General features: G+C 36.4%; 1 protein-coding gene across 4 annotated transcripts in view; it reads right to left on the bottom strand.

The window, feature by feature from the left end:
• Positions 1 to 23,051, bottom strand: part of spry2 (sprouty RTK signaling antagonist 2) — a 356,144-nt gene that overhangs the window by 7,745 nt on the left and 325,348 nt on the right. The window contains exon 3 of one of the 4 annotated variants that reach the window (XR_002921577.2): positions 6,142 to 6,349. The exons of the other annotated variants lie outside the window; for them this stretch is intronic. The gene's annotated coding sequence lies outside the window, so the exon portion shown is untranslated. Of the gene's footprint in view, positions 1 to 6,141; positions 6,350 to 23,051 lie in introns of those variants that run through there. 4 annotated transcript variants of the gene reach the window in all.

Below are 23,051 nucleotides of genomic sequence, written 5' to 3'. Positions count from 1 at the left end.
CATTCACCAAGTATGAATGAATAATAGAAGCACATTGTAAGCACTTTGAGCATCTGGAAAAGCACAGAAAAATCCGATCCAATATTATGATATTTAGAGTATATAGCCACTATATATATGTTGATTTTGGACAGACAGACAAAATAGTTTGTAGACCTATTTCTAAGGACAATATTATATTATTTAATTGAAGCACCTTTTTACAAGTCCAGGTGGAAAAACCTGTCTGTAGATGATGAATGTAATAAAATCCAATCTGGTTTGGGAAAATATGGAATCAAGTGCTCTTTCATCATCCTAAAAGCCAGAGCTAGACGCATTGTTTCATTCAACTTAGTACTTTACCCCCTCTCAGAAGATAACAGAAATTCCTTTTTACTTTTGTTCAAAACGTCTGGGGGAAATGAAAAGAAGCAATACCTCTTCGAAAACAAAGAACTCTGACATCCTCCTTTTTTTTGTTCTTTGTAGAACCGATCAATCGCAGATGGAATAATGATGTTAGAGCCAAACTGCCGGCAGAAGCCACTTTCATTAACTTTCAAAGTACGACATTGAAGACTGATTTGAATTTGGGTCAAAAAGCTTTTCAGATTTTTTTTTTGTTTGTTTGTTTTCAATTTGGTTGGATTCAAGTCATAAATTGAGACATTTTTTGAGATGGCTGTGTTTTAGTGGAATGAGCGGCCTGCTTGCCAAATGGATGGTCAGAGGTTCAAATCCAGGACTGGACAATTATTGTGTTTATGGAAAAGACATAAAATAGACTGGATGGACAACTTTTTCTTTCAAATCAACTTATCTGAAAAAAGCTAAATTGAGTTCTCCTACGTCCCTAAAAATACATACGTTTGACTTCTAAATGACTGAAAAATGCAACAAAGATTAAATATTCGAAGGGTTTGAAACCCAGAAAGTACATACGTTTATTTTGGATGTAAAGTTAGACTTTAACAATTGAGCCAATGGAGAAATGTTCTTTTCTTCTAGTAATCTTTCATGAAATTGCACAAATTTGTGTTTTATGGTTTGCTTCAAATTTGAGAATTGAACCTTTTTGTCAATAACAAAAGTTCGCCTCAATACTACGGTAAGTATTGAGGTCTAGAGACTGGCTACTCCAGAACCTTAAAACTGCTTGTTGCGTTGTCATGGTGATGTATTTGGGATCGTTGTTAAGCTGGAAAATCCGGCAATATTTCATTTTTTTCTGATTTTTGTCCAAAATCTCACCATTCATCCTGAAAAGCAGCTCCAAACCATGATGTTTCCACCCCCGTGCTTCACAGCAGGTAACTCGGCATTCTTCCACTTTTAAACACAGCGAATGGCGTCTATACCAGAGTTTTATTAAGGTCTAATCAGATGAGGTTCTCCCAATCCTCCAATGGAACATCCAGATGGTTTCTGGAGAAGTTTCGTCAGGTGTGGACATGCTTAAGCAGGAAGACTTTTGAAGCTCCGTGGGATTTAAAGGAGCTAAATACTTATTTTCTGTAAAATTATACGAATTAATGTATATAACATAATTTAATAGATTATTTTTTTACATTTTGATTCTCACAGTGGAAGTGTATGAAAGTTACATCTTCTAAAATGGAACAACTTGCATAATCGGTTACTCATAAATACATAAATGTCATCATTTTCTTCTCTTTGAAGTTAAAACACAAAAGTGAGCATCAAAGACAGTTTATGTTTTCTCATAAAGCACCAGCCCACAGCTTCTGTCATCAAATGAACAATAAGCAAAGACGTTCACATCGAAAAAGCAGAAACCAAAAAGAGAACCTACTGTCTAAATTACTCAATAACAGCAGGTAAAAGCCCCACTCTGATAGAGTTAGGGTTATCTTGTTAGGTGACTTTAAACTGTTCCTATTGGTCTTTTAATTATGATTTTGTTCATGATTTTTAGGCAAAAATCTCTTTTAGGAGACACAGGACTAATGGTGGTGTCCAGAGGTACAAAATTTGGGAAAGAGTGAACATTATGCAAGGTTAAGAAGAGTTTTAAGTTAGTTATCATTCTTGTGGATTCATTCAAGTACTTTTTCTTTGTTTTTAAGGTGTTTTTCGTCTGTAAATGTCAAGTCTTGTAGTCATGTCTATTCTGTGCTGTCTGTACATTTCTTTGGGTTTTACCTGCTGTGGGACAACAGATGTAATTCTGTGCTAAATCTGTCACATTTATGCTAAAAAAATGCATAATGTTCATTATCATAATTAAAAAAAATAAAAAATAAGAATAACAAGACAATCAAATTTTGGGTCAGTGAAAAGCTGAACTAAAAACACTTATTTAGATTTTAAAAAATACAACTATTTGCATCTTTTTTGCTTGTTTCCTTGTGTTTTAGTTTGTTTATTTTTTGTCCTTGTTTGAAAATAAAAAAAAATAATACTTAAATAAAGGATATATAACTTAGAACTATAAATAAAAATAATATTCATTCAAAGGAACCCAATACATTTCCATTTGACGAATAACTTTTTTTTTTCCTAATTTACAATCACACAAATAACTTGCTAATTATCAGATTTTTATCTTCAAATAAACAGCTTTCTTGTATCTTTTTTTCTGAATTTTTTAATAAACCCAGGTCATTTAAATAATCAACTAATTGATCTATTAATTTATTATTTGCATAGCATCTTTTTAAGCAGGAGCAATCAAAGTCCTAAACATAAAATCAAATATGAATAAAATCATAAAACAATAAAATACATAAATTACAGCAATAAAAAAATAATAAAAACAATGGGATTAGTGGTATCTGAAGACATTTTAATCCCTAAATCTTTGCCAAGTTTGAGTTATTTAAATAAAGAGGCAAAAACAAGAAACTATGTAATAATAACCAAAAACACTTTTGTGTGTTCCTGCATGAACATTAACAGCATCAATTCCTGAGCAGAGAGAGTCACCACATAAAAATACACTTCACTCACAAAAAAAAAAACAAAAATAAAAAATGGCGAGAAAATTGAAGTGAAAGCTGAAACCCCTGCTGCTGCAGGAGATAAACTGTCTGGATTGTTGAGCAGACACTGCAAATTGTTTGAAAAGGACTCCAAGTCCATCACGCCTCCTGTCTGATGGCGCACAGATGCAGCTGGAGCTTTTAGGGTCGTGATGTGATCCTGTAGCCCGAAGAGTGGGTTCGGTGGGTGTACTGACCCTTATTCTGAATGGTTTGGATAGAAGGAAGCAAAATCACGATTGTATTCTTACGTTTAATCGATACTCTTTTAAACTTTTGTTGGATTAGCCATAAAGAAAAAACTTTCTTTCCTTTTTTTTCTTTATTTTTCTGATGTGGTATTGATTGATTTAGCAGAATTAATAGGTTTCAATTGCAAAAAACTTCATAGATGACCTTTGTTATTTTTTAAATGGGGAGGGATTTCCTTCAAAACAAACATTTTTAGGTCAACATATTTCATTTTAAAAAAAGCAGAAAATTAGATTTTGATCAAATCTCCATGTTTGCCCTAATAACTAGTTTATCAGCGTATTACACATAAAGAATACCTTAAAATCTTAATATTTAAATGGTTTAAAAGTTGTTTTGTATCCTCATTATTGTATATACTTATAGATACATATTTTTATTGATGGTTCATGTTATGATTATAGCCCACGTTTAGTCAGAACAAACGTGGAAATTCTGCTCTATTATTACTCTGATCCAATGTGACGAAATACATTCTATAATCAATTTCAAGATTAAGTTTTGGTTCTCAAGAAGGCAAAAACTTGCCAGAATATCTTTTTTTTAATAAACGTAATTAAATGTAATTAAAATCCAAACTCGGAACAGCTTGTACGTTAATTCATCCTAATTTGAATGAGATTTTTCTTAAAACTTCTGCCTTTAGAGACATCCATAAAAATAGGAAAGCTGTTAAAATTGTGCTATTATAAAGTTCCCTAAACATCTACAAATGTGTTTTGATAAATCCTCATCATACTGAATTGATTTTATTTTTTTGTGGTGATTAAAAAAGGGAGAAAATCAGCAGGACTTACAGTAAATTAATCTAAAAGCTTATGGATTTTTTCAAAGGGGCCACACCATGTTTTTCGTACGTCTTTCTGAGTAAATTATATCCAAATATATGATCAAATATTTCCCTTGTAACACTAAAAACATTTTTTTTATGAAATATGAGTTATTGTTGTGAACTCTTTTCATACCCGTAATTAAAACAACTTGATCTTTGAGGCTCCGCCTTTTGCTCTGTGACATCATCCTAGAGCCGTCTTTGTCAGTGTGTCACCCAAGAAAAAAAGAAATAAATCAATCACTGGCTGTGAGCCTTTCTTTTCTCTTAGAAGGATCATTCATCTTTGTATCAAAAATCCTTTCTGGCTTTGCTCAATAGTCCACATTCAAACCAGTAGTACTCCCAATGTGTCACATACCTTTTCCACCAGGAAAAAGTCTTCTCTCTTTCTCCACTAGGAAATAGTCTTCTCCTTTTTTCCACCAGGAAATAGTCTGCTCCGTTTCTCCACCAGGAAATAGTTATCTCCCTTTCACCACCAGGAAATAGTCTGTTCCCTTTCTCCACCAGGAAAAAGTCTGCTCTGTTTCTCCACCAGGAAAAAGTCTGCTCTGTTTCTCCACCAGGAAATAGTTATCTCCCTTTCTCCTCCAGGAAATAGTCTGCTCCATTTGGAAAAAAGGAGAAGACTAGGTCATACTGGAGAAAGGAAATAGTCTGTTCCCTTTCACCACCAGGAAAAAGTCTTCTCTCTTTCTCCACTAGGAAATAGTCTTCTCCTTTTTTCCACCAGGAAATAGTCTGTTCCCATTCTCCACCATGAAAAAGTCTGCTCTGTTTCTTTACAAGCTAATGGTTATCTCCCCTGCTCCACCAGGAAATAGTCTGCTCCCTTTCTCTACTAGGAAAAAGTCTGCTCCGTTTCTCCACCAGGAAATAGTTATCTCCCTTTCACCACCAGGAAATAGTCTGCTCCCTTTCACCACCAGGAAATAGTCTGCTCCCTTTCTCCTGCCGTCTTCCCAATTTCCCCGTCTGCTTGCACCATTCTCAGATACGTTCAGGATCCATCCCAGCGTGTCGTGTCGACTCCTCACCAGAAGTTTCTTCATGAGGTTTGAACACTAAACTAAAAGAGCATTTTTTTTTTTTTGCCCATCACTAAACTGTCTCACAACACAGTCAGTCGGCGTCTGCGCAACTGTGCACGAGCTGGGGGTGGGGCTAGCTTAACACTGCTAGCTTTACGGAAAAGGTGTTAGCCTGGGGCCGGAGCAGACTCTTCCCGGAGGGGGCGGTTCTTACCTTGTGATGTAAGCATGTGAGGATGTGGGTATGGGAGGGGCTGATGGTGAGAGAGATCAAGTTTTTAAGAGGATTACTCCGAACGGATCAAAATACAGATTTGGGTTCCTTATAGTGAGAAATAAACTTAAAAGCTTAAAAGCTAAAAAAAAAAAATGGTATGGCCCCCTTAAAAACAGTTCTGATACAAACCCTTTATAGTGTTTTGTGGAATTTATTTTACAATTTATGTAAAAAATGAACAAATCAATGTTCAATTTCCACAATTAAACTGGCCTAAAAGGTTTATTTTTTGTGTTTTTTCCTCCAAAATGATTTAAATATCAGCAGTTCCTGTTTGTGAAGAAACCACATGCAGGAGTCAGTGGATTATTTGACACAGTTAATTTTTTAAGACACGCATATATGGAAATATATTCAAATTTATTCTGTTTTTTGCACCGTCTGTGATGTTTAAAATCCCATCCCGAACTACGAGCTAATACTGCGCATCATCCGAGCTCTTCTTCTCCTGAGACCACCTTCCCCCCTCGGCGAAAAAATGAAAAATGACTCTCCCTGCCCGCAGTGGGCATAGGAATTAACAAACACGCCTCATTTTTCTTTGGTCTTTGAGCTCGGACCTCCACCCCTCAGCACCTGCTTCCCCTGCTGTTTGTGTTAAGCTTATTATCTGCAGCGCGTGCAAAGTCAGCGAAATCCACTCCAGCTGGAGGAAGAGGAAGTTCTGCGATTAACAGAGGTTCATACAAACTAGGAACATAAAAAAAAAAAGGATAGAAGAAAGACAAGATGCTCAGATACTGAAATAATCCATCCAGGGGATACAATGGTTCTGTGCGGCCGTACAAATTGAAACCTGCATTTTATTGTCTCGCTGTAGAAATGATAGAAATAGAGGTGAGATTGAAACGACATTCTGGACAAGAAAAAAAAAGAATGAAGGTTGTTAGGATTCTGGGCGTCCAGCTGGGGTCACTGTTGCGATGCGTTAGATCCGTCTTTCTCTCCATCATCTTCAGGCTTTGTTGGACTGAAGGATGCAGGGAAAGCGAGGTAAAGAAACAAAGGAGTGGGGTTACTTTAAGAGGATTATTGCTGAATTTTCATAATGTGACTCAGAGGGTCTTGAAAGTTTTTCTGAGCTATAAGCGAGAGTCACCTTTAACCGACAGTCGGCAGATTGGAGACTCAAAATTGGGCAAAAATACCCAACAAAATGACGGTTACAAATGAATGAGTTGTGAAGACTCTTCATAGGTCACCATCACCTCAAAGTTGGTTTATTTGCATAACCGTGAAACACGTGCGACAGGTCTGACTGCACCTGCGTTTAGTCGCTCCAAACAAAAATGCTTTCATCCGAAGGGATTTACAAGTTTCATGCGATTTAAGGCGATGTGGGGGTTTAGCGTCTCGCCCAGGGGTACAATTACCGCAAAGCCTGGGATTTTAATGAACCGATTGGCAGATGGCTGCTCAACTCAGTGAGCTACAGCCTCCCCAGTTAGTCAATCAGTGAACTCCATGTTCATATTAGCCCAAACGAAGCCTTGGGTCATTGGTGCAACTCTGTTCAGTGAAGTCCAAAGGAAAGTGGAGCTAATTTGGACACATTTCTTTAATTCTGTGTTATCGTGAGCTTGCTCAATGACTGTGTTTTTCTAATAAATCTTTGAAATTCCATGTTCCTTTTTTTTGTCATAGTTCTTTAATTCTATCTGGTAGGGATTACTCTAATCCTTGTGTGATTGCAAAAAAAACAAACAAATGTATAAGCAGGATTAATGGTTTGGGTTCTCAAATGGGGGATTGATGGCGCTTCCCGCGCTGCTGGTTGATTGGCTTCCTCATCCGGATTTCTCGCCAAGGAATTCCAGCTCCTTTGCTCCTATGGCCATCATCGGAATTCTTAAGCTTCAATCACTACTATCCTTTTGGGTGAATATGGGATGAGCGGGCCAAAAATGGGCAATACTGTTCTGGAGACGCACAAAAAATGAAGGTGGTAGACCACTTGATGAGGTCGTAGAGCACACGTGTCAAAGTCAAGGCCCGGGGGCCGGATCCGGCCCTCCGGGTAATTCTATCCGGCCCTCCAGATCATTTTATTTTATTGTTATTAATGGCCCAATGTTATATTACACTTATTTCTAACTTGTATAATTTTGACAAAATATAGTTTTATGGAGAGTAAAATTTTGAAAGTTATTTAAGGTTTAAGTTGATTTATTGGCTATTTTAAATATATATATATATATATATATATATATATTTTATTGTTCAGGTTGTTTTTGGAGTTTAGTTAATATTTACGCAACATGCTAGCTGTTTTGGCTAATTTAGACTTGTTCAGTTTTTTAGGCTATTTTAAAGTATAGCTATTTTTTCTGCTACATGCTAGCTCTTTTGGCTAATTTAGGCTTTTCTTCTTCAAGTTTTTTTTAGAATGTTTTGGAGCTTAAGCTAATATTTCAGCTACACTTTAGCTGTTTTGGCTAACTTAGGTTTTTCAGTTTTTCTTTTTGCTATTTTGAAATATAGCTATTTTCTGCTACATGCTAGCTGTTTTGGCTAATTTAGGCTTTTTTCCGTTTTTTAGGCTATTTTGAAGCATAGCCATTTTTTTGCTACATGATAGCTGTTTTGCTTCTGGAATAATATTTCTGTCTTTTTATTATTCATAACTATGTAAAAAAGTTATAGTTTTAAAGTTTTAAAGAATTCTGCTAGCTTTTTTGGACTATTTTGGTATTTACTAAAACATTTTTAGGCTATTTTGGAGTTATGCTTATATTTCAGCTACATGCTAACTGTTTTGCAAATTTAGGCTTTTAGTTGTTTAGGCTAATTTGGCATAAAGCTAATATTTTATCTGGCTATCAGTTTCAGCATCTCCAGCTATCACCACTAGCATCTTCAGTGGCCAAATTCAGCTTACAGCATTCACACTAGCATTATAGCAGGTAATGCTATATATCTAGTTCATATTTATTTTAAAAAGTTAGGGTTTTAAAGTTTAAGCAATATAGTCTTAGTGTGTTTAATAAATCTTTATCCTGTTCGGCCCCTGACCTAAGGCGTGTTTTGGATTTTGGCCCCTTGTGCGATTGAGTTTGACACCCCTGTCGTAGAGCAAAGATGCTGCAGTGCGACAGGTCGTAGCGACCACTTGAACAACAAGAAAGTGTAACTTCTTAGTTCTCTTGTTTTCAGATGGGATATATATAAACATACCTGATTTATTTCGATGAAGACGCTCCATCTTCATCAGTCGTCACCAGGTGGTCAAGTGCGACGCACATAAAAACAGCTAAATGTCAAAATTTGGCAGGTGACTCCGCCCCCCGTTGGAGTATGTAGCTCCAAGTACGGGAGAGTAAGAAGGTTATCCCGGTTTATGGCTGTCTGGGCTCGCTTTTTTTTTATCTCCACTACCTCTATGATGTCGGTTTTCTTCAGTTTGGATGACCTTTGCCTTTTCCCAGTCCGTGATATGATTTTCTCAACATTCTCCAGCCGGGGAGCGGAGTCACCTGTCAAAGTTTGACGGGTGACTCCGTACGTCACACTCGACCACCTGGTGACGACTCTGATGAAGATGGAACATGTCAGGTATGTCTAAATTTATCGCGTCTGATAACAAAAGAACAGAGAAGTTATTAGTACCATAGACACTATGAACTTTATCGCATTAACATGTAAGGGTAAGGTAGGTGAGACGCAGATGTGTGATATAGAATTTTCCTTTTTTTTTACACTGATCCTGTGTACTGTGCAGGGGGCTTGTGACCTATCACATGCAGACTATGTTCTTGCAGCATTTGCACACAGTAAGTAAGGAACCAGTACTTGTACCATACCCACAATCAGAGTCTATAGTCATGTTACACTCTTACCTCACAACACACTTACCACAAGCTCAAAAATGGTACTTTCCATTGCCGTAATGTCCCTTGCAATGGTCGTACTGGTCAACTACACAACTACATATATGGATGTATGGTCCGGGCCCCTCTGCGTCACTTTTTGATGTTTTAGGCGTCCCCAACTAGTCGTCTTTTGACGTTCTGGCTGTTCCCATTAAATCATGTGCCCCCAACCCTCAAGACGCGGTACCAGATGAAGAACCAGTTAGGGTACCGGTACGTGTCCCAAGAGTTGGGGACCCCTGATTAGTGTATGCATCTTTCCTTATCTGTGGCCCGGTAACAAGCGGCCCTCGGAGCAGTATTGGTTCATGAACCGGAGATTGGGGACCCCTGATTTAATGAGTCATTATATTTGTCAGAATAAATATTCTTGCTCTGATGTCGTTGCTAATCATCACTTTTTTTCATGACATTATTTCTAAATGCAAGTTAATCAAGTTATAAGCTGACCTATCAGATGCCTCACTAAAAGTAGCTTTTTCTCGCTTGGGGCAGTTTTTTTTTTTTTTTTTAATTGGACGTTGGGGCTTATTATATCATTTCTGTTCTTCCGTCCACTGTCTGTGTTTACACAGTCATGAAATCCCACCAGAGTTCACTCACAATCAAACTCTGCCATCAGGTGCTGCGGTTTTATGATGAGTTTAAGACCTGTCCAATAAAAAGTAAACGACCAAACATTCTCACTCAGGTTTAGAGTTGATTTAAGTGTAATTTTACAATTTAATTAAATGTAAGACGCTTCAATGTGTTGTTTTTGTACCTAAATACAAACAAACTTGTGGTATTTCGCACTATAAAGCTTGATATCATGATTTCTTGAGCGAATGTCCTCCGACGAGGCAAAAAAAAAAATGTCATCATTGAATTCAATCAGTGTGTAACCTGCACCGATTTTTTTCCTGGTAACACAGAGCCGTATCAAAGCGTATGTGTGTGTGTGTGTGTGTGTGTGTGTTCAAAGTGGTAGAAAAATGTTCCTCAGCTTGGCTAAAATTGCATTTGTATCCAAGGAAGTGAGAGTAACACTGACACATAACCAATTTAGCAGAGCGACTACCTTAAGGGTGTGACACTTTGCAAACTCTTTTCTCTATGATTCCATTTTATAGTCTACCAAGCAGTTCTTGTATGTAATGACACCCGCAGGCTAACGTGTTAGAATGGTAATTTTTTAATAATTGTAAATGACGGAGTGGAGAAACTTGAATATGGCGAAACTAAGAAGGAAAATCGGAGAGAAATCCGATCGTCATGGCAACCTTTCTGGCACAAAGACCCCTGCTACTGCATAATTTTGTTGCTCTCCAGGGAGCTGGATAAACTGTGAATATAATAATGTGATAATGTATCTGACAAATAAAACGAGGTGTGATGCGACGGTGTGCTTTGTAGGTTGTCAGCTGCCCTGATAGTAATGTGTTCCTGTAATTTCCTGTTCGGAGGGAGGGGGGTGTCACTCTTTGCACAGTTATCAGCTTCACCCAGTGAGTGCTATCTGTGCAGCGAGGGCTCTCAAGTCAGCGACACGGCTGTGGGGAAGTGGGACAGATTTTGCATGCATGTGCTTCCTGTTACACGCTAGATTTTTGTATTTAATTTTTTTGTGGGCGTGGCTTATGGTAATATGACTATGGAAAGTTATGAAATTTAGTTTGAAAATGTTAGGAAAATAAAAGTCCAACAAGTCAAAGTATCATGCTTGCTCAACATCAATTTTCGGAAGCCAACATTTTTTATTTTTTTATTGTGATAATGACACCTACTATCTCATTATCACGAGAAAACACTTTTTTTTCTCTCGAGATAAAAGAACCACAGTAACCACAAAATAAAGACCTAACACAGATTACATCTCGTTGACTTACACTATAGTATATTCTTGGCTATCTTATTGCAAAAACAAAACGAAATGTATCTATCTCATTATCACGAGAAAAAAACGTGATAACGTGAAAGTAGATGTCATTATCCTCACAAGAAAACATAACAAAAAAGCAATAGACAGGCCGTTCTCGGCTCCCATGTCTAACAATACAATGGTATTACTTTGAACTAAAAAAGTTCATTTTTACTGCGGGAAAATATTGATTTGATAAAATATTGCAGTATTGCTGTCTTGGGATATATCAAAATTTATAATTGACATTTGTGTCGTGATACGTATTGCATCGCCAGACTCTTGCCAATAAACACCACTGTTTTTTTTTACAATTTTTTCAAAGTATATATTTTACATAAATTAATATAAGGAATATAAGGCCTCACCTTTCATTCACAAATTTGCAACTAAGCAAGTATTGAATGTGGCAGTTTTTTTTAAGCATGCCTCTGTTTGGTGCAGTGTTATTCATGTGTTGTTCTTTAGATTCCAGGTGGATCGTCTGTACTCCCGTTCTTGGCCGTGGACCTCACCTCTGGCTTGTCTTGGCTGTGGACCTCACTCCCCGCTGTCCCCCAGTTCTATCTGGATGAACACTATTCAAATATATAGTTGTAGAGTTAGATAAGCTAATTCATCTTCAACAGTCCTAGTGCATTGACTGCCTGTCCTGTCCCGGACTTCCCTGAGGTTTCTTCTTTATTTTCCTGGAATCTGTTTTTTTTTTTTTTTTTTTTTAGGAGTTGGCAGATGGAAGCAGTTTCATCTCTTATGGGGTCCAGATGACCCCACCCTTACATTGAGGTATTATCCATCTCATGACTAATGTGGACAAAGGTGGACAAGATTTTATATCTACATGGAGTTTATGTCTGTAAATGCAATAAGCTGAATTTGGCTACTGAAGATGCTGAAATTGATAGCTAAAAACTCTGAAGCTGAAATCACTGAAACTAATAACTGAAAGCTGAAGCTGATAGCTATCTAAAATATTAGCTAAATGCCAAATTAGCCTAAAAAAACAAAACAAAAACAAAAAACCTAAATTAGCCCAAACAGCTAGCATGTAGCTAAATTTTTAGGTAAACTCCAAAATAGCCTAAAAATTTTAGTAAATGAGGAAATAGTCCAAAAAGCTAGAAGAATGTCAATTTTCAAGTCCTTAAAACCGTAACTTTTTACCAAAATTATTAATAATAAACAGGAATATTACTCCAGAATATATCAACTTAAACCTTAAACAACTTTCAATATTTTACTCTCTTGTCAAAATTATTCAAGTTAGAAAATAGCACAAGATAACACCGGGCCATTAATAACAATAAAATAAAATGATCTGGAGGGCCGGATAGAATTACCCAGAGGGCCGGATCCGGCCCCCGGGCCTTGACTTTGACACATGTGCATTAGACTTATAAGCAAGGTTCAACAAGTCAGTGAAGCATCTCCACTCCTCAAAAACACTTCAGCACACAGCATAAGCAGATTTGAAGGAGCAAACAAAAAGGCTTCATTGTATTGCCGGCTCTATGAAGACAGAGAAATGCACGCAGGAATCCTTCACACACATTTCCAAACATATTATTACCGTGCAGCCCCATACACCTTTCATCCTCCCTCTCCTTACAGTCACTGGGAGCAAAATTTGATTTCCGCCTCATAACTCTCCCCATAATGTGATATCGCCAGCACTAAATTGCCAAGATAACCTTTATCAGAGTAGAGGTGAAAGCCCTGGATCGTTGAGCGTTTATTCCTCTGCCGGGCAAGAAAAACAAGGAGGCGGGGGGATAATAGATAATTTCCCCCGGGCAAAGCCACCGACATCTCGGCAGCGGCACTGAGCCGTTCGGGTAGACGTCAGGTGGTAAAAAAAAATGTTGGAGACGGATGGATAGAATGGAGAATCAGAGTAATCCTTGCAGCAGGGGTCTGCTGAAGACCTTCATCCTTTTTTCTCCTTTGCGGTGGGGTCTTTGAATGTGTTAGTATAGTATGTGGGCCGCAAAATAGTCTCTTTCAATAAAGCTTTGTTTACTCAGCCTTAGAGAATATATCAGGAAGCCCTCATGACGCCTGCTTCGCAGGTCTTGGAATATATGAATACAACAGGCAAAACAAAGACCACGTTGTCTGTTTTTCTATGGGAGTCCACGGAATTCAGCATCGAAAGGACGTGATAATGAATGGTGCAACCAGAAACGAGTCAATGTGTGTTTCTCAACCATTTCTACACCGTCAAAAGAAAAGAACCCCTACAGAATACATTTTATAATCTTCTAGGGCACATGTGTCAAAGGCAAGGCCGGGGGGCCGGATCCGGCCCTCCAGATCATTTTATTTTATTATTATTAATGGCCTGATGTTATTTTGTTCTTATTTTTAACATGTATAATTTTGACAATATTTATTTTTATATAGAGTAAAATATTGGTTATTTATGGTTTAAGTTGATTTATTCTGGAATAACATTCCTGCCTGTTATTATTCATAATTATGTTAAAAAGTTCCAGTTTTAAAAACTGGCATTCTGTTAGTTTTTGGAATATTTTGGTATTTACTAAGATTTTTTTATGCTATTGTGGAGTTTAGCTCATATTTTAGCTACATGCTAGCTGTTTTGGCTAATTTAGCATTTTTTGAAGTTTTTTTTAGGCTGTTTTGGAATTAGGCTAATATTTTAGCCACATGCCAGCTGTTTTGGCTAATATAGGCTTTGAAGTTTTTTTAACTGTTTTGGAGTTTGGTTAATATTTACTGGCTATCTGTTTGGCAAATTTAAGCCTTTTTTCAGTTTTTTAGGCTATTTTGAAGTTTAGCTGTTATAGTAGCTACATGGTAGCTGTTTTGGCTAATTTAAGTTTTTTTACCTTATTTGTTTTTTTTTAGGCTAATTTGGCATTTAGCTAATATTTTAGCTGGCTATCAGCTTTAGCACTTTTAGTTATCAATTTCAGCATCTTCAGCTGCTTTTTAGTGATTCAGGTTGTTTTGGAGTTAAACATTTCAGCTTCATGCTAGCTATCTTGACTAATTTAGGCTCTTTTTTGTTTTTCAGGATGTTTGAAGTTTAGCTATTTTTTTAGCTACACGCTAGCTGTTTTTTTCTAGTTTAGGCTTTTTTAGTGATTTAGGCTGTTTTGGAGTTAAGATAATATTTCAGTTACATGCTAGCTGTTTTGGCTAATTTAAGCTTTTTTGTGTTTTAGGCTGTTTTGGAGTTAAGCTAATATTTCAGCTACATGCTAACTGTTTTGGCTAATTTAGGCTTTTCTTTTGAAGCTTTTTTTTAGGCTGTTTTGGAGTTAGGCTAATAATTACTCGTGAACTGTTTTGGCTAATTTAGGCTTTTTTAAAATTTTTTTTGGCTATTTTGAAGTTTAGCTATTTTTCAGTTACATACTAGCTTTTTTGGCTAACCTTAGGCTCCCCCCCCCCCTTTTTTAAAGTATTTTAGGCCAATTTGGCATGTAGCTGAAATTTTAGCTGGCTATCAGCTGCAGAGATTTCTGCTATGAGCTTCAGTGTTTTAAGCTTTTTGCTTCAGCATTTATAACTATCAATTTCCACAACTTCCGCTATCAGCACTAGCATCTTCAGCGGTAAAATACAGCTTACAGCATTCACACTAGTTTTATGCAGGTAATGCTAAATATTTAGCTCATAATTATGTTAAAAAGGTATGGTTTTAAAGTTTAATTTTTTTTTAGAGTGTTAAATAATAAAGTTCATGGTGCCCCTTGTGCGATTGACTACCCCTGTTCTAGGGGTAAATTGTAAGTGACTTCAGTGTTAATAGCTCTTGTTGCCGAGAAGATTTGAGTTGGATTTTATTTTTGGTGCCAGCCTGAAGAGGCGAGTGTAGGTGAATCAAGGCATTTTTAATATTCACCTCCTCCACCTTGGGGGTTAAGTGTTTTTCTCTTGCATTCTTCTCATAATGCACACAGGAAAGTGTGTTCTGGACACTTTATCACACCTTGACTTTTTCTGTGCTTCCTCTGGGGACTCCAGCCATGAAATGAGTATTTCTGTATATTCTAACTTGCTGCATTTCTTTTAATGGATCTTTTGTGGCTTGGTGGGTCACACTGCCTTTGCGCTCCTCAGAAATGTCGAACAAACAATCACTTTTCTGAAAGCAAGTCCTTGCAGATCATACCAAGCAAATATTTTTGTGTCTCCAAACATGAAAGATGGAACAAAAGAAAGATTTATTTATCATGTTCCCTTATGGCTTCAGTTCAAGCAGCACCGTTCTGGTGAACTTTTTCAAAGGCTTATCTTGACAGAACAGTAAACACTTTGGATGGAGTCAGAGCAGTTTGACACAAAGTGATTGTTCAGTTTGTTCGTCGGGTGACTGTGATGGCTAGCATCATTTCCGAGTGACGCAACATAGCTTCTTATACAACAAGATTTAGGCGTTAAAGCCTTCAAACCATTTCATGGGATTTCTTACTATACAGAGACATTTCAGTTGAGATTTTGATTCTGCTCTACAGGGGTCGGTAGATTATAAGGCACATCGTCAATGATTGGTCTATTTTCAAATCTATATCATATATAAGGTGCAACAAACTAGAAGACGCATTAAGCGTGACAAAAGAGTCAGAGATATGTCAGTCAGTGAGACTTTATTACATTCAGATTAACTCTTAAGCTATGCCTGAATTCCTACTATAACCCTTAAATACAACAATTACATTGGAACATATTTTTTTCACAAAAACTGTTCAAATGCAATGCATTGTGGTCTATATTTACCAATGTATTAAGCATTGGTTTACACTAGTTTTTTTGCAAAGACTTCTGGGAAATTTCTAGGACACTTTATTTTGAATTAGTAGATTTTACATAGTTTATCAAAATGGCAATACAGCGCATATAGTGCATAGTGAGGGAATTTGGACAAAGCTTATAAGTTGTTCATAGCATGCTACTTGTTAGCCACTTTTGACACATTAGCAACGTTAGAAGTGTTAGCTGCATCAGAAACGTTAGCAATGTTAAAAGTATTAGCTGCATCAGAAGCCCTAGCCACCTTAAACGTGTTAGCTGCATCAGAAGCCTTACTGTTAGCTTCATCAGAAGCGCTAGCCACCTTAAAAGTGTTAGCTGCATCAGAAGCCTTACTGTTAGCTCCATCAGAAGTGCTAGCCACCTTGAAAGTGTTAGCTGCATCAGAAATGTTAGCAACGTTAAAAGTGTTAGCTGCATCAGAAGCGTTACCCACGTTAGAGGTGTTAGCCGCATCAGAAGCGCTAGCCACCTTAAAAGTGTTAGCTGCATCAGAAACTTTAGTGTTAGCTGCATCAGAAGCCCTAGCCACCTTAAACGTGTTAGCTGCATCAGAAACGTTAAAAGTGTTAGCTGCATCAGAGACGTTAGCAATGTTAAAAGTGTTAGCTGCATCAGAAACGTTAGCAATGTTAAACGTGTTAGCTGCATCAGAAGCGTTACCCACGTTAGAGGTCTTAGCCGCATTAGAAGCGTGTGCCACGTTTGAAATGTTAGCTACATCAGACACGTTTGCCACGTTAAAAGTGTTAACCGAGTTAGAAGCTTTAGCTGTGTCCCCTTATTCATTATATAATCCTAATCTTGTATGAATACAGTCCAACACGTTAGAGACGTATTAGCCGCGTTAGCATATTCTCAACACTTGTAACTCCCAACTTTGTTTGCAGCATGTGAAAACAACAGACTGATTCAGCTAAAAACAAACATTACTGTAGCTTCACTAACACCCAACCTTGTCAATAATGTGTAATAAAATCACCGTACAGCACTGCTACATGTTAGCCATGTTAGCATAATCACAATACCTGTAACTCCCAACCTTGTTCGCAACTAAAAAAAAATACTGATAATGTTGAAAAAAATGTTACCTTGACTTTGCTAACTTTCAACCATATTATTAACATGAGAAACAAACACAATCCAATATTGCTACATGTTAGCCACATTAGCATAATCACAATACCTGCAACTCCCAACCTTGTTTGCAACCTGAAAAATATGGATAACGTTAAAACAAATGTTACTTTGACTTTTCTGTCAACCTTGTTAATAAGTTAAAATAACACAGCCCCACACAACTCTGTGCTAGCTACGTTAGCGTATTTGCAATAACACCCACCTGAACGTTTAGACAGAGCACTCTCTTCAACGTTATTAAGCAAAACCAGTATAAAGAGCTCTGCATTACACGACAAACTCTTTTTTTTTTAATTAAGGCTTTAAGTGCGCCTTATAGTACAAAAAATACAGTTTTGGTTTAGGCCTTCAGCATTTTTGGCATTTCCATTAAGGTAAGAGCGCATTAAGAGGTGGAGGTGTCAACAAATTGGATGACGAAATGAAGCCAATAGAGTACACTCGACAGTTACAGATTTTTAGTCATTAAATTACGATGTCATGAGGTAATTTTTTTTGTTCTAATTATGTAAATGTAGTACCCATCTGTTGGACAGAAACATTCTTCTAAAAGAGCTTTGGTTTCACCCACATCCATGGACACATATGGATTATTTTAGTGTTGACTCAACTCTTTGCAGCAAAGGTTTTCCTCCTCTTTTGGCACCAATGTTCTGCCTTGATCCTTTCTTTGTAAAGGCTAGATAGTATTATTTAAATTTTACTGTTAATTATGTCATTTTCAGATCCGAAAATATGTACAATTTGTATTTGTTCATACTTACGTAGTTATTTGAACCCTCAAGGTCAAAGTATGAATTGAACAATAAGCAAAAACTTGAATTTACAGACAAACTGTCACTGTTTTCTATCTCGACAGAATCGACAAACCGATGAGTTTTCTGTTGGATTTGAAGGGGGTGGAGTGAGTTATGAGGAGGTGTGAGCAAGTATGGAGATGTGGATGAGGTCAGAGAGCCACGGCAGAGCGAGGACTTCAATTGCCTTGAAGAAAAAGGCCGTAAAGGCCATTGCTTCTTTTCCAAGAACCTTGAACATGAAAGGAAGATTGGAACTGGGACAAAGATTATTGAGGTCTGTAGGATCTGCGTCAGGTTTTTTTTTTTGAAGAAAATCTGTATAAAAGAGAAAAACAGATTAGGTGATCTTGTTGGTTAGCAACAGAATAAAGTGTGCTATACTTCCTTTTATGTCAAAACTGGTTGGCTGGTATTAGTCAGACCCAACCCAAAGTGATGCCAGAGAGATGAAGGCCACTCAAAGGGAGGCGCATTGAGAGGAGTTATCTAACTATAAACACAGGGTGTTAAGGTATTTGTGTCAACAGTTTTTTATTCACAAATTTCCAATAGTGGTTCTACAAGAAACTCCTATTAGTTCAGTCCATTCGTTTTAACTTATTTACACTTTGAAGTCTAAATAAAATCAAAATAATGCATCAGTGTTTCAACAGTTTTATTAGTTGGGAGACAAAAATTAAAAATAAACAGAACTGAATGAAACGTTTTTGACTTAAAGAAAATAAGTACTAATGATGATGGAAACTTAAAACAATATATGTCAGCTGAAAAGTGTATTTTTAACCCGCATAGGAAATTAGAAACCAAGCAGCTGGTCTGGTCATTACATCCAGACCAAGAGTGAACAATTAGCATACTAAACAGAGCAGAAAAGGGTAATAATTACAAATAAGAGAAATCAAAACACAAAAGTCGGAGTCAATAAATTCAACACTACAGCACAAGTTATATTTTAAGTTTGAGTTTAACATGTGCTCTTTCTGCTTCTTTCTTTCTGTCTGTTTGTTTTTAATGCATTAATGAAGAAATATGGGCAAATCAAGACAAAATATTGACATTTACATGTAAGATAAAGGCATTTTTTTTAATCAATATCTATCTTTTGTAACACATTATTAAGGCCACCAAAATGAAAAAACAAACTAGGAAAGTGACTGAAGCAGATTTGATATTTGATATTTGTAAAAAGTGATGACCCACTTTCAGCTGAACCGTATCCATTTTCTGTCCAGTTTATGTTAATTACCGTATTTTCCTGAGTATAAGTCGCAGTTTTTTTTTCATAATTTAGCCAGAGGTGCGACTTATACTCAGGAGTGACTTATTTATGTTTATTTATTTATTTTTTTTAAGACTTAAATAGGCTCATATATTTTGTTATTTTGCCAGTAAACAAAGTTGTCATTTCGCGGTTGTTTCCTCTAACAATCACTAGAGGGCGCTGCATCTGTGTATTTGCTACCTTAAGTGGCAGAAGAAGTGTCGTCCAAAACAAACATGGAAGAGAATCGGATTTTTTTCCACATAAAATTTGATATTTTTCTTATACGGATAAAAATATTTCTATTCCTGTATTTCATTTATTTTTTTAGCTACGCTTGGCTTGGTGGATTTGTTCCGCAAAAGTCAGACTTTTCTCCCAAAAGTGCGACTTATACTCCAGAGCGACTTATACTCTGAACAAAAAAGGGTACTGTTTCTTAAGACACATTGTCAGTGTTATGAAAAAAGCTAAAGCATAGCCATTTAAACTGGCTTTAATGGAATGATGTCAATGTATGAAGTGAGCCTGAAATGTCATTTTCATTCACAAAAATTGTAAAAACTTATTAGGAACAACAGAAAAACTGAAAACCTGTAAAAATTTACGGTTAAAAAATGTGAATAACTGAAGCATTCCTTTTATAAAAAACTATATTTTTAAATTTTAACCTTTTTATTAAATTTTTGTTCATTTTTTCCCCTCTAGGTGGTGCTATTTTTTTCTAAATTTTTAAATATGCATCAAACTTTTATTTTATTTTTTACAATTTTATTTGTATATAATTTCATTAAAAAATAATAGTAGTGTCACGTAATCAATCAATCAATCAAAAATTATATAGCACTTGTAATAAAGTATGTTATGCAAATGAACATATAATACATTAGTAATAGTGAAATATATGAATGACAGAAATTAGGTACATAGTAATAAAAATAATAAGTACGTAATAATAAGTATATAATACGTACATAATAAAATATTAATAATAATACTCATCCACCCCCAGTCCTACATACAAATTTGAAGTAGGTTTTAGAAAAGAACTTATTTAAAACATTTAAAATATATATATTTTACAGCATTTGTAGGCAAACTGATTATTTTTTTCTTAAAAACTGTATAACCTTTTTAATTAATTTCATTGTTTAGCTAATGTCTTGGCTAGCTATGCATTTAAGTGCCGTATTGTTGACTTTAAATCATTTAAATAATATATTTTAAAGATTCAAGAAGCAGTGGATACATTTGATCCATAATTTTGAGAAATTAGCATTTTTATCGCCTACATATACGCTATCAAAGATTAGCTGCAGTTCTGGTCTAATGGAATAGTAGTTATACCTTTCTGAAACTTTTTTGCTGCATATTTCCCTTTTTAGTGGCTCCAACATGTAAAGGAAATCCAACTCGTACATCAAAAAAAAAAAAAAGTAAAAAATGTCATATTCAGCAAATGCCATCACAGTCTTTATAACAGTGGTTGCCACAGTTTCATTAACGCTGCTCATATTCTTAATGGGCTGAAGCGGGAGCCAATTTCAATTACTCAATGGAAACCAGCTCCCTGACAGTGCATGTGAGTGAACACCATGCTTTGTAAGCAAAGTTCCTCTTTCTAAGCCTCGAGCTACCCCAACGTTGCCAAATCGCCATGCAATTTATTAACCATGTCTTTATCTCTTGATTAAGAACAGTGTTTTAGAATCACTTCCAAAATTACCTACTGAAGCTAATTATGAAATTAAAATGATAAACCCTGAAGATATAAACCATGTGTATTTAAAATCCAGTCAAAAATGTAGAAATTGGTTTATTGGAATTTTACTTTATTCCAAACAACTGGGTTCTGAACGGAGGTGGAAGAAACAGAAAAAAATCCTCACTTTTTAATTTATTCAACCCTGTTAGCAGATTTTCCGCCTTGCTGCTGATATGTGAAGTGCATTATTGGCTAGATCTGCCAGTAAGGTGCAACGCTCAAAGTCGGACAATCCATCCAAAAGATTTTCTAGGATCGCCATAAAGATGATAAAAATACTTTATGGTGATAAAAACTGATATTTTTATTTAGAGATCATAAAATCTTAAAAGAATTTTGTCAGCAGTCCTTAAAACTGCCCTTACTGGCAGATACAGGCTCTCTGGGGTAGAAAATTAAGGGCAAATCTTAATGGTTCCCACAGATGGTTTGCACAAAATATCAAAGTTGTGTTTTTTTACATGACATTTTCAGAGATTTATCATGAATGAACCACGTTAAACTATATGGGACCCACTTGGACTTGCTGGCTGGCCTCCTGTGCAGAACAAACACCACCCCGCAAGAGACCCGACCCCCTCTCCGGCTCATCAGGAGACCCAAACTCAGTATAGAAAGATCGGCAATTTATTTCCACGTCACACAATACTTTTTGCACTGTTTATGTGCAATTCATTAGTGATCTATGAGTTAATTGCGTAATGTTAACCTGAAATATGTGATATATAAGTTATACATCGTTGGTAGATGGGTCTAATAGTCTGTTAGCCCTATCGCTCTCCTAGGCATGTCTACATTAAAAGTGGGGTCATCTGGACCCCACAAGAAAACACACTGAAGTTGAATTTTTCAAGGATTTCTTGTCTTCACTGGTGTATAGGAGGACATATATAAATCTGTGTCCACCTTTGTTATGTGAGGGATCACACATCAATATAGGGGTGGGGTCATTTGGACCCAATAAGAGAACACGAGGATTAGAAACACATAGACATACGTAGAACAGTCGTTGAAAGCCACAAATTTGCGTATGCATCTTGCAAAAATCTTGCACAATTTCATAAGTAATAATTGCGTATAAACTACGTAAAATATAATTCTCAATTTACCAGAAAATGTTGAACAGCTTAATACTGACTTTACGTAAAGACTAGTCAGCCGAGACCCTCAACGGACATCTACGATGAATGACGAACACAAGAACCACCTATGAATTACGTATATCATACATGTATCACAAAAGACCAAAATTACATATGTGGACAATGCATAAAACGTACGTTGCAGTAGTGTAGCATGGCCTTTAGCATATGGTGTTTGCACAGGTCTATTGCTACATGATACTAGCGCATTTAGTTGGATGAGGCTTAGCGGGACATGTTTTTGCCGATATTTTAGGCTGTTTCGGACTTAAACAAATATTTTAGCTAATGCTAGCTGTTTTGGCTAATTTAATTTTTTTTTCAGTTTTTAGGCTAAAAGGAAGTTTAGCTATTTTTTAGCTACATGCTAGCTGTTTTGGCTAATTTAAGCTTGTTTCCGTTTTATAGACTATTTTAGAGTTTATATATTTCAGCTATATGCTAGCTATATTGACTAATTTAGGCTTTTTCAGTTTTTTTAGGCTATTTAGAAGTTAAGCTATTTTTTCAGCTACATGCTAGCTGTTTTGGCTAACCAAAGTATTTATTTTTTAGGTGAATTTGGCATTAAGCTAATATTTTTTCTGGCTATCAGCTTCAGCATTTTCAGCTATTGGCTTCAGTGATTTCAGCTATCAGCTTCAGCGTTTATAGCTATCGATTTCAGCATCTTCAGCTCTGTGTTTTGGATTTTTGCCCCCTGTGTGATTGAGTTTGACACCCCTAACTTACCCCAACCACAAAAACGGTATCCTCCATTTTCACAACAAGCCTCAATGATGGAACTTTAAGACATAGCTACGACTCGTACAACCCAAAAACCTTTAGCACTCGTACAACCCCCCCATACTAGTGAATGTGACTAAGGCTTAACTTCTAGACACACTGGTGTGAACAAGACTTTGAGTCACTGAAGCTTCAGTTGAATCTTTTGAAAAGAGCTTTAGCCAGTTCCACCACACATTTCTTCTATTGTCTGACTCTCAAAATATTAGTTCTGGGTCATCTGAGGT

This window comes from Oryzias melastigma, linkage group LG2 (assembly GCF_002922805.2).
Source record: "Oryzias melastigma strain HK-1 linkage group LG2, ASM292280v2, whole genome shotgun sequence".
NCBI lineage: Eukaryota > Metazoa > Chordata > Actinopteri > Beloniformes > Adrianichthyidae > Oryzias > Oryzias melastigma.
The sequence above is the reverse complement of the archived record's forward strand: the minus strand, read 5'-3'. Positions and strand labels throughout refer to the sequence as shown.